Below are 12,497 nucleotides of genomic sequence, written 5' to 3' on the forward strand. Positions count from 1 at the left end.
GAACCGGGCCGGGGAACAGTACGTCAACAGCCTTGATCAAGGCTATAAAGAACCAGGCCTCGGCGGGTTTAAACCACTAGTTGAAAACCGATTCAACACACTTTGATTCCCATTCATAAATACCTTTTTGGTCAAAAACATCATAACTTTTTGGTCAAAAAGTAAAATAAATGCAAAAATTATAATTTTTAAATGATTTCTTTCAACACAACACCCCTCCAGCTATGAAATGGTAAGGCCCTCCGCCGCCCTCGGGTAAACAACTCCTTATTAGGGAATGCTGTGTGCGTCCCGCGTATCGCGTGATATGGCACAACTGTTTCAGCCGTTGCTCTCGACCAATAGGAATGAAGAAACTGTCTTATAAGAACAGGTGCAAGGTCGCATGTCACGCCCATGAATTAACACTTTTTACTGGTTATAAACCAAGGTTTATACACACCCACGTGACGCGCTCTCCACCAATAGGAATAGCGAAATGTCTGAGGTATTTATGAAGTGTAAAATGTGTTGAATAGTAAACCAAAGTGAATTTTTTTATGTAAAATAAAATAATTGAATTGAACAACTTATAATCGTGAGGTATTTGTTGGGAGTTTTTAAACAAGCTCATTGTATCAATGGCTGCTCGGTTTTTTTGGACAAAAACAAAACCAAAACTGAAACTAGAACTATGATTATCATCTGGTAGAAGTGTTTTCTGTCATGTGCATCTATCCTTACACAGTATTCACTGATACATCCTATTATTTTTTTATGACTGGTGAAGTTTTAAAGTGACCTAATCCTTTGTGAATATAAACCATATTTCCATTTAAATTTCAATTAAAAGAGCATGCTCCCAACCAAAGCTGGGCCGTCCAAAGTGTAACACTCATGTTACAAACTATCTGACATAAGAGCATGCTCCCAACCAAAGCTGGGCCGTCCAAAGTGTAACACTCATGTTACAAACTATCTGACATAAGAGCATGCTCCCAACCAAAGCTGGACCGTCCTAAGTGTAAAACTCATGTTACAAACTATCTGACATAAGAGCATGCTCCCAACCAAAGCTGGGCCGTCCAAAGTGTAACACTCATGTTACAAACTATCTGACATAAGAGCATGCTCCCAACCAAAGCTGGGCCGTCCAAAGTGTAACACTCATGTTACAAACTATCTGACATAAGAGCATGCTCCCAACCAAAGCTGGGCCGTCCAAAGTGTAACACTCATGTTACAAACTATCTGACATAAGAGCATGCTCCCAACCAAAGCTGGGCCGTCCAAAGTGTAACACTCATGTTACAAACTATCTGACATAAGAGCATGCTCCCAACCAAAGCTGGGCCGTCCAAAGTGTAACACTCATGTTACAAACTATCTGACATTAAACAAACTTCTTGTGTGTCTTGTTTTTTTAATATACATTTCAATGTTTGCAAAAACTCTGTGAAACATTCAATAGGTATCCATATTGGATGGGCCTATGCAATATTATATTCAGGAGCGTTGCTGCAGTAAACTACATTGCAAAATAATGGATGATGCGTGATGCGTATTCCACCAAATGACAGGAATCAGTGTGTGTGTGGTATACAATATATATATTGATATAACCCCAGTTTTTTCCTGACAGCCACTACGTGAGTGTATGCTCATGCCTTATTTATGACATGTTTTATCGGTAGTTTTTGATGTCAAATATCCAATTCCCCTTGTAGGGGACATACTTCAGATAACTATATATGGAATTTTACAACGGAGCGAGCGTCAAACTACATTTTAGGAAACAAATTGTCATAAATTTAGATTGTGACCTAAAAAAGAAAACAAAGTTGCCTTTACAAACAATTAATAACAACTAGGAGGTAAATCTTAAAGGAAGACGTTTTTTTTTAAAGCTGAAACTGGTTGCCAGCCAAACTGCCACGATAAAGTATGTATGCAGGCCTAGAATACTATCTTTGAGTGGGCAAGGCCATTTTCATTTTGAAAAGGGGTACTTACATTTGACAATCTTAAAGTCTATGAGAATTTTTGAAAGGGCACCAAGTCCAAGACAAGGGAAACGGAGGCCATTGCCTTCAGTGGCCTTCGTGAAATTACAGGTCTGATGTATGGCTAGTTCTCTACTATACTTAGCTAAGCCAGCTATTTTTGCTAAGCTAAAGTACCTTAATTGACTCACTTTACCTGATGTCGTCACCCATTCAATTAAAAAGAATTTGAGTCAACTTCCCGGTGTTTGTTATTGTGGAAAGCATATCTTGGACAACATTCCTGTGTATTAGTTGAACACCATATAAATGTTCTTTACATGTAATTATTTTTAAATTTACATTAGTGCAACTAAGGTCAAGGTTGTGTGTAAAACTTTACTGGGGGTTTAACAGAATATATGATTTTCTGTGACTGGTCCAGTTTTAGTCTTTGCTTTCTGTTGTTTCTTTAGTAAGTGCTATATATATTATATTAAAAATAGCAATAATAATAATTTAATACATTTCCCGTGGGCCCTCTCCATCTGAGGATGTTCAAAGGCACAAATTACATTGAAATTTCATTTACAATTACAGCAAATTTCAAAGTTACACAAAAATCATAAAAAACCAGACACCCTCACTCATTTAAGGAACAAATCACAAAAGCAAAAGCGCCATTTCGGGTCAAAAGCCTACTTGACCAAGAAATCCTTTAACTTAGTCTTGAAAGATGCAGCCATTAGTCCCCCTCCCCCGACCCCCCCCCCCCCTTTAAAAAAAAACACAAGGTGGTAGTGCATTCCACAACTTTAGAGCAGCCGAAACATTGGTGCGATCATCAACTAGGATACTCAAGTAGTATAATAATGTGCCAGGAAAAGTTTCTTTAATTAGTACAGTGCTAGTTTTAATTAAGAAAACCTAATGATTTAATTCACATTTCCCTTTTTTACATGTACAAGGGGTCAGTCAGAACTGATCATTTTAAAAAGGCGATGGCACAAGGTTGACATGTATCAGCTCCAACACTCATAGTCCATGGAGGGCCGGGGGTTTAGACATCTCAAGGAACGCGGGATATTTCCCAATAAGGAAACCGCAGAGTGGATTGGGTTTGACGGGACGGTAATGAAAGTTCCTTCCTACTCATAGCGTCAATGGTCTTGTCATTTGTGCCTTGTAATGGAATGAGTGTAATATGTGTAGGTGTTGGGCAGGGTTATTAAACGCCGACGTGGTTTGTAACAGTCCTAGCTGTCTCATGATAGAACCATCTTTTGCATAGGGTAGTCAACTTAAGGCTGATTTAAAAAGAATTTGGCGGGACAGGCCTGGAATTACATGAAGGCCATGGAGGTGCCCTTGATCTTGGCCTTGGTGCCCCTTCAACATTTTCCCATAGACTTTACAATTGTTCAAAGAATGAAAGTTAACTTGTTGAAATAAAGGCAACTTGTTCCTTACCTTTAACTTTGAAAATTTGTGAATAAGATATACTACTTCTTTATAAAGTGTGTAAATCCGTATAATGTGCTTGTAAATTGTAGCGAACGTGAGACACCTCCTCCCCCTTCCCAGTTCCCTCTCTGATTGCTTTTGAAGAACTTAAAGAGTTTTTGATCTAAACGCCTACCCCTCAGATAAAAAACAAATCTCGGATTGAATCCTGCCTGTCTACCATGCAGTAATGATGGAGCTCTAAATTCTTATAAACAAGTTACCAGACTATTTTCCAAGTTTCTATTTTCAATATAAACCAGAAGGGAAACTGACTGGGAAAATTTTGAAATGATTTTTGGGGTTGAACAAAGAATTGACTAGAGTGGGATTCGAACCAACGACCTCCAGATTAGCGTGCCGGCGCTCTACCAACTGAGCTATCTAGCCCTACATTGTTCAACCCCCAAAAGTTTCTATTTTGTAATGATGAAAGAGAAGAAAGCTGCCCGATCTGTGATAAAAAGTAGTACGAGGTGACTGTAACATGTGTAGGTGTAGGGAGGTTATTAGATTACAGACTGTGGTTTTGTGGTCAGATATACCCAGACATAAGGAGTGGGTGAGCATGAGAGGGGTGAGGGGGAACCTGTCTAAGTAAATGGGCTTTGATATTTTGATTTTGTAAGTGGAAAATTGTTATATACTGAATGCATGCTGGCGCTTATCTATCGAATCATATTACATGGATGCTATGTTAAAGGATTTGGGTACTTTTTGTAACACAAAACACAATGTCCACACATTTACATTAAACTTACACCGTGGAAGATGATGATAGTAGAAAGGGGACCTTAAAATATTTGTTGCTGAGGTGCTGTAGTTTTTGAGAAATGAGTAAAACAATGTCATGAAAATACGTTTTTACATGCTAAAATAATTTTCGTCTCATGATCACTGAGACGAAAATTATTTTCATGACATTGTTTTGATCATTTCTCAAAAACTACAGCACCTCAGCCAGTAATAATTTTAGGAAAATTCTGTGGATATTGTGTGTTTTGTCCTACAAAAAGTACATAGACCCTTTAAAGGTACTTAATGTGAATTAATGTAAAAGAGTGAAAATTTCACCCTCTTGTGTGAGTGGTGTAAGTTTCACTCTTTTGACAGTGAAAGTCAATGTGTATCACTCTTTTGGAGTGAAATTGGAACAAAGTTCACCCTTAATAGAGTTGAAAGTATCTGCCTTTGACCCTGAAAAGAGTTGTCTGCCATATAGCTCTTTGCAAGAGTTGTATGACGGACAAAACGAGTGGTGTTTCACTCTTTTACATTGAGAAAGGAGTCATAGATTGGTTAATACTCTGTTAAAGTTACTTGGTGAGAAGCACTGTAGCTGTTGATGGTATAAAGTTTTTTGAGAAAGGATTCCCATTAAGCTTGGGCGATATCGATTTATTTTATTCACGGTATATCGCCGACAATATATCGCGATATTCGATATAATCGCGATTAATTAAATTTGACATCATCAGCCTTCAAACTCCAAGTGAAAGTTGTAGAAGAGACAGTCATAGCATAAGAGAGGTGTTCTAATGACCTATTCTTCTGGTTTTACTCCAAACCTATGGGGTGCAAGATGTCTCAGCTAGCAAATACATCGCGATATTGAATCGATATTGCGATATATGGCGATTATCGCGATTATCACGATATATCGTGATGTATCGATATTTTGATTAAAACCAAATCCATCCGATATCGAAATCGTTTCCAAATTAATATCGCGATATTCGATAATATCGTGATATCGCCCAAGCTTAATTCTCATCAAAGTAATACAAACTTGTACGAGCCCACGTTTATACTGGCCCAATGCTAAAATCACTTGCCCTCTGGCTTGCGGTGCCCTCTGGCTTGCGGTGCAGTGTAAAATTTGAGCCCTGCACAATAACATCATCAATATCGATACAGTAAATTGCCACCTTGTTTCGATAAATGTTTTAGTTCAGTAATTCAGTATCCAAGGGGTAGTTTAGAGTTTGCAACTTTTCTGGTCAAACAAAGTATTCATTTTTGTCTTTTATTCATTATTAGTTTTATCTTTAAAAACAAAATTCCAGTGGTGACCAAAGGCCAAACTACAGGAAAATATACAGAGATTAAAAAGTAGAACAAATTACACTGTTACAAAGTTTAAGACATAATTTGTTTAGGAGAGCAAACATTTTGAAAGAAAACTCTTCTTAAAGGCAGTGGACACTATTGGTAATTACTCAAAATAATTATTAGCATAAAACCTTTCTTGATGACAAATAATGAGGAGAGGTTGGTGGTATAAAACATTGTGAGAAACAGCTCCCTCTGAAGTGCCATAGTTTTGGAGAAAGAAGTAATTTCCCACAAATTTGATTTCGAGACCAAATCGAAATCAACCATCTGAACGCACAAAACTTCGTGTCACAAGGCTGTTTTCTTTTTTCATTATTATCTCGCAACTTTGACGACCGATTGAGCTCAAATGTTCACAGGTTTGTTATTTTATTCATATGATGAGATACACCAACTGTGAAGGCTAGTCTTTGACAATTACCAATAGTGTCCATTACCAATAGTGTCCACTGCCTTTAAATACTACTTTGGAGGAGGGATGAGGCTCTCAAACACAGTTTCTCTTTATGATCTGAAAAATGCTGCAAACTTTGGACTGTCCCCAAAGCAATCATAAATTTCCTGGTCCAAAGTTACCGTGCATACCCCACTGAAATGTTGCGTGCTCCGCATGAATACATCTAAGATGCCTATCCTCACACTGTCACAGATCGTGTCTTTTGTCAGAAGACGTATTTGTAAATCATGCGTACGACTTCAAGATCCTCCATGTGGAGGCTACTCTAAGACACCAGGGGCCTGGCCTAGATGCAAGTGATATGAGCAGTCTCTATGAGGAAATTATTGTGCACAATCTAGGACAAATTCTTTGGACATTTGAAACCACTTTCTAATAACCGGTTTCTATATCGTATTGATAGGCGCTATGCCTTTGCAGTTATTCATACAACCGTGTTCACACAATGAGTGCCCACTCATTCAAGGGGTGTATTACAGTACTGCTGTTTGCAGGTTGAAATCATGGTTGTGCCATCTGTATTTTTCATGTGTACAACTGCATGGAATGAAAGTGAGGCTGGAAGGGAGAATAGCTGGGGGGCCCCCCGATGGTATCATGTGAAACCATTCCATTCCAACAAGGAACTAGACAATATTATGATGGGGAATGAGAAGGGGCTGCCCCGGTGGAATTGTTTCTTGCATTTCACATCCTGATGTGGAAAAAAAAGTGGCTTCCAAACTTACTTAACTTTTTAACCAAAACCCAATTCTTTTATGGTGATTTTTTACAGACAGTTGATTTGCTTATCTTACATTTAAGCTTGTATTTATTAAATTATTTGTTGGTTGGGGGGGGGGGTTGGCAAAGAGGCTGACAGAAACATGTTAGAAAGTGTAAATTCAAACTAAAAATGATCAAAAGTTTATCTTGACTATTGCGCCAGAACTTATGTTTTTTCAATTTTACTGAATATTGAGTTCATTCTATTTCAGTCCTCACATGTAGAGCAAACATCTCTGTTTCCTCTGGATGTAACCGCAGGAATTTATGACTCTTTTTTAAAAACCCATATAAACACAAACGTGACCATAGTTTCCTAACACAGCCCTTTAACCCCTTTGTGGTTTACCAAACTCTTGTTTAACTTCAGTACAACCTCTTAAAATACTCCGCTAATGGCCAGGTGCCACTTGAGGCTCCATGTGTGTACTTGTTGTACAGGGATCTTGAAGACCTGTGAAGGTTTTTTCCCCAAGGCCTTCTTAGATTTCAGGACTCTTTTTCAGGACCTTCCCTGTCTAGTAGATGGTAGTTCAACTTGTAGATAGTAACTTCAACTTTATTTAAGAAGTTAGAATATAAAATATAAAAAAAGACATAGTGTAAGGCACTGTATACTCAGTATTTTCTTCGGACAAGTCGTTAATTTAGTAAAAGTGTAATACTCAGTAGCTAGTTTTCCTCGGTCAAAGACTGCTCTCGCGCGAGGTTGCTGGCTCCCTAACTGCTCTCCATAGTCGCGAGAACAGTACTCTCGCTGGGGCGAGAGCAGTAGTCTCGCGGGGGCCAGCAGTCTTGTGAGAACTTTGTTAGTGACACAAAAATTGTAGAGAGAGTTGGAACGCTATCACCATGACAAACATTTAATGACTTGTCAACAAGTCTATACTTTCCTAAGTCCTGTGACAACCCTCCCCAAAATTCATCTTACAGAATGCAGTTATATATGTCGACCCTCAACACACACATACTGCAAAAAATTTAACTGTTAAGTTAAAAAAAATGTTTTATATATCATATTTTTGGCGACAAAATAAGTCTTGGTAGTTTTAAGTTTGATTTTTAGACTGTATTTGTGTTGTTACTCAGCTCAGAAGATAAAGTTTTATTAGAAGATTCTTTTGAGTGAACTACTTAATTAAAATACAAGGCCGGTGAAATGACTGTAGAATTGTCTTGTCTGTTAAAGACACTACCCTGAAAAAGCTTCTTGGCGATTTACTGTTGCATTTCCCCTGCGAGGAGGTGAAGAATCGGACATGTTTAAAGGTATATTTCATCATTTGTTTTCAGGGGATATTAATTAATTCCCATCTTCTTGTTGTCAATTAACACAACATCCAAACCCCTCCTGTCCCCCAAAACAAACCCAAACAATAAAAAAACCTGAAAAACTGATGAAATTTAGGTGATCTCGTTTAAGTGCAAACTAGGGACTTTGTGCATAGCTTATGCTTCAAATTTCATTATTTTGTTGCAGTAAGAAATTGTGAGTGTAAGGGTTCTTCAAATGATACTTCACTTCTACAATATTTCAGATGGAAATTTTTCCCTTGAAGATCGATTCTGGTATGAACTGTATTAATCAGTGAACTTTTTATTTGTTATTTTTACCAACCATCTACTATAGTCTTTAAGTATGTTTGATCACAACGTAAATTATTAACCGTACAATCCATTTGTTTTCCCCGCTGTAGAGGATCATCATGTACATGGGTGAAAAATGTCGGGCATAAATTCAATCATGCTTTGAATATTTAATCGGAGTATAAATAACTGGCCGCTGCTAGAGTAAGGTGTGCGCTCCTACGGGAGTCGCAGGTTCATGGAGTGACTTAGCATATAGATTGCCAAAATGAGTAGCAACATAATTAGTAGTGTCTAACACGCCAAGCATTTTTCCTCCCTCCCCCCTGTGATGACTCGTTTGGCATTGACTCAAGATGAAGGACTTGGGGATTCGGACTGATGTATCTTTTTGTCGCGAACATCGTGACATTACAGCGATTGAATTTTGACCCCAAGGTTTTAACTGTAACTGGCAGAAAAATACACCTGTCTGTAATAGATAGAAGGGAAATCCTTTTGATTAAATTTCCCAAAGAGAAAAATTGTTTTTGGTAAGGACTGGAAAAATATTGACTAGTAGTGATACCTAAGTAACCTTTAGCCAAGATAAATAGTAAGTGAAGATTTGTATTGTATGGTTTGGATAATTAGAAGTGCTTGAACTTTTTTCCAGTAAACTTGGTACGATACAACCATGACTGTGTAAAAATGCATTTCTTTCATTAGTAATTAGTTTCAAGCAGTTTTATGTTAAAATTTTGATCACAATACCAGGAAATTGTCCGTACTTGAAATGTTACTTTAAATAACAAAAGTAACACTCTGTTCTCTTAATAAACAATTTATATGCAAGTTTGCTCCAAACAAGGCTAAAAGCCACGGTCAGTAAGGGGCTAAGAGAAGAAACTATTTAATGACTGTGGACACTATTGGTAATTGTCAAAGACCAGTGTTCTCACTTGGTGTATCTCAACATGCATAAAATAACAAACATGTGAAAATTTGAGCTTGATTGGTCGTCGGAGTTGCGAGATAACTATGAAAAAAACAAATGAAAAAAAAAAAAAACACCCTCGCCACACAAAGTTGTGTGCTTTCAGATGCTTGGTTTTGAGACCTCAAATTCTAAATCTGAGGTATCGCAATCAAATTCGTGGAAATTTACTTCTTTCTTGAAAACTACGTCACTTCAGGGAACCGTTTCTTACAATGTTTTAAACTATCAACCTCTCCCCATTACTCGGTACCAAATGAGGTTCTATGCTGATAATTATTTTGAGTAATTACCAATAGAACATCACAGAATTGGTTTGGCTAACAAAACAGTTGCTGGCAGTGTAAGCACTTTATGTAAACCCCCACTCTGAAGGCTTGGCCATAAGAACTTGCATCAGATTCGCTAAAATTGCTCTGCTACACCATGCCAAGAAATATAGTTTTCTTTACTATCAGACTGGTCTCTCCCCAAGAGTATTGTATTACCAAATTTTATACAACAGGCTGAATTTGATTCATCTAGATGTAATAATACATTTTTTTAAACGAGAAAAAAAAAAAAAAAAAAATGATATTAAAACTACATTATTAGAACAATCTGAAGCTGATATCCTGTAACAATAATTTTCATTCAGCAAAGGACATCCTTCTTGTCATCACATCCGTCCGTTTCAAAACTCTATTTCTATCCCGGCCTTAATCATTGTTTGTTTTGATGCCGGTCGTATTTATTTATGTGATGGAAACAATCTTCCTTTTCCCCATGACCACTCAACTTGACACGGTTATGACCTCACGCCTGAAAGATATCCGCACTGCTTTCCTTAACACCGCCACGATCGATGGGATCAGCAATGAAAACAGAGAAATTATATTTTGATTCCCACGGTCCCTGACTCTGATATAATTTGATGGAATCATTGACCCCAAATGGCCAGGGTCTAAGATGGCATACACACTGAGAGTTCACGTAGAGTTCCTGATGACAGTGCAGGTCACTACATCAGTAGCTAATGTAGCGCCAGCTTCTTGCTGGAGAAGTCAAAGTCTTGTTCCAAGACGCTGTTATCGCTTGACTACTATGATCAAACGAATGAAACACTTGAGTGCGTTGTCCTTTAAACCTGACTTGCCGACGAACCTCTAATTGCACATGATAACATGTAAGAGCATCCATGAATGGATTACTGCAGCAAAGCTATCTACTGCCATGACGTTTTCATGCTTTTGGTTGGACGGTAACCACATAAGAGCATCTTGCACCATGGCTAGAGGAGTCAGATGTCCAGAGGCTTTGAGATAGGAGTTCTAACTTGACATTCCTCTGGCCTTGGTGGTCCTTAAAAAGTTCCTATAAACCCCGATTCTACCGTAGTCATCTACTGTGACAATGATACTTCTCATCCTCATTTTGTAAAAAAATTCAGTCTTAATTTGGTGACACTGGTTAAAATGGGAAAAGCAAAATGGGTGTCACCCTTGTAAAGCTGTTTAAAACTGCCCCTAGCTTAGTTTAAGAGATGGCGACTGCTCTATGTTCCGACACCCCTATGTTCTGACTACCCTATGTTCCGAAAACCCCATGTGATTTATTCACTAAGGTTAGAGTTGGGGTTAGGGCTAGATAATTACTTAAGGTTGTCGAAACACAGGGGTGTCGTACAAGAAGGTATCGGAACATAGGGGTGTAACTGAAGAGACTATGACCCTTTTCAAAACCATGGCTTCGGGTTCTGTCGCCTGATTGAAGGTTGTTAAGGGAAGTGCAAATTTTCCAACTAACTGACCTAGGAGAGTAAGCCCAAGCGCAAGCCATGGTTTTTGAAAAGAACCTATTGCCCAACAAAAAGGTGAATGAAATATAACACCTTCAAGTGGACTTGAAGCTGCCATACAAGCAGGTAATAAATTACTCCAGCAGGGTTTATGACCCAGTTATCTATAGTATTAAGGTCAACCAGTTACCATGGTAACAACAACAACATTGATACAATATAGTAATAACATAATCACGACTGAGAGAGAAGTATTTATTGAAGATGCTGACAATAAATACTTTGCAGCGCTGTTTGCCAAGCTGTAGGTATTGGGTACCATTATCATTCAAATGATTGGTTTAAGTTAGGACATTCAGACCCATTAATACAAATTTCAATTTTAATATTAAAATGTTGTTATTTGTTGAATCAATATTGTAGAAAATCAAGTATTAAAGTTGTGTTTTTATTGCCAGGGTGAGGGGACATAATTGGAATGGAACACTTATAATCATACCAAATCAGACATATCAAGACAATATTTTTGTCATAAACTAACATTTTTAGAATGCAGAGCTGCCATTTGTCCCTGATTTTGAAAAAAATCCCCTGAAAATAACCCAATCTTTCCCTGTTCTGACGTTATGACAACATTTGGGTATGGTATTGTTGTCCCTGTTTAGTGTAATTTTAAAGTTATCTGCTCCAGCAATGCAAAGGTCCTGGGTTCGAATCCCACCAGAGTGATTTGCCTGTGGATTTTATTTCACATAATTTGGGAAAGTACACAGTGCTTAGTACACATTGGTGTATGTGTAAAAAACAAATTATGATCTCCCTGATTGTTGTACAAGATCTTCCTTATTACAAGATGCAAATGTTTTCTGCTCTAAGAATGCAGCTGTCAAGCTGTGGAGGGCTGTTGGAGAGAGAGAGAGGGTCAGCGGACCTCCCCTGCATCCACCTGTATCTCCCTGCCTCACCTACCCTCCTGCATGCATAGGCCAACCCTCGGGTGTCATATTACTGCCAGGATACTGTCATGATCACCAGGTGTCTTCCTTCCTCATTGAAACTAAATAATTTGCAACAATAAGACTTGACATTAGAGTTCTCTTTTGAAGTGGGTTTGGTGACATGTTGGAGTGCTTGAGTGGCATAAAAAATGCAAGCATTAAAGGGAAGGTATACGTTTGGTATTACTGCTTTTAAAATTTATGGCGATAACAACTTTTGGTTAGAAGCCTACAGTAGTGTTCAATAGTATAAAGCATTTTGAGAAAGATTTTACTGCGATCAGTTTTTATGCCCCCAAATTTGAATCTGGGAGGTGGTAGGAAAGATACACTGCACCAACCTGACCGCCAAAATCAT

General features: G+C 38.1%; 1 protein-coding gene and 1 non-coding gene across 4 annotated transcripts in view; one reads left to right on the plus strand and one right to left on the minus strand.

Annotated features, from left to right (window-relative positions):
* Window positions 1-12,497, plus strand: part of LOC139948638 (RNA-binding motif, single-stranded-interacting protein 1-like) — a 236,093-nt gene that overhangs the window by 59,258 nt on the left and 164,338 nt on the right. The window lies entirely within an intron of this gene.
* On the minus strand, window positions 3,782-3,854 carry Trnas-gcu (transfer RNA serine (anticodon GCU)). Its single transcript has one exon. It is a non-coding gene; the product is annotated as a tRNA-Ser (tRNA).

The sequence above is a fragment of the Asterias amurensis genome, chromosome 16 (genome assembly GCF_032118995.1).
Source record: "Asterias amurensis chromosome 16, ASM3211899v1".
Lineage (NCBI taxonomy): Eukaryota > Metazoa > Echinodermata > Asteroidea > Forcipulatida > Asteriidae > Asterias > Asterias amurensis.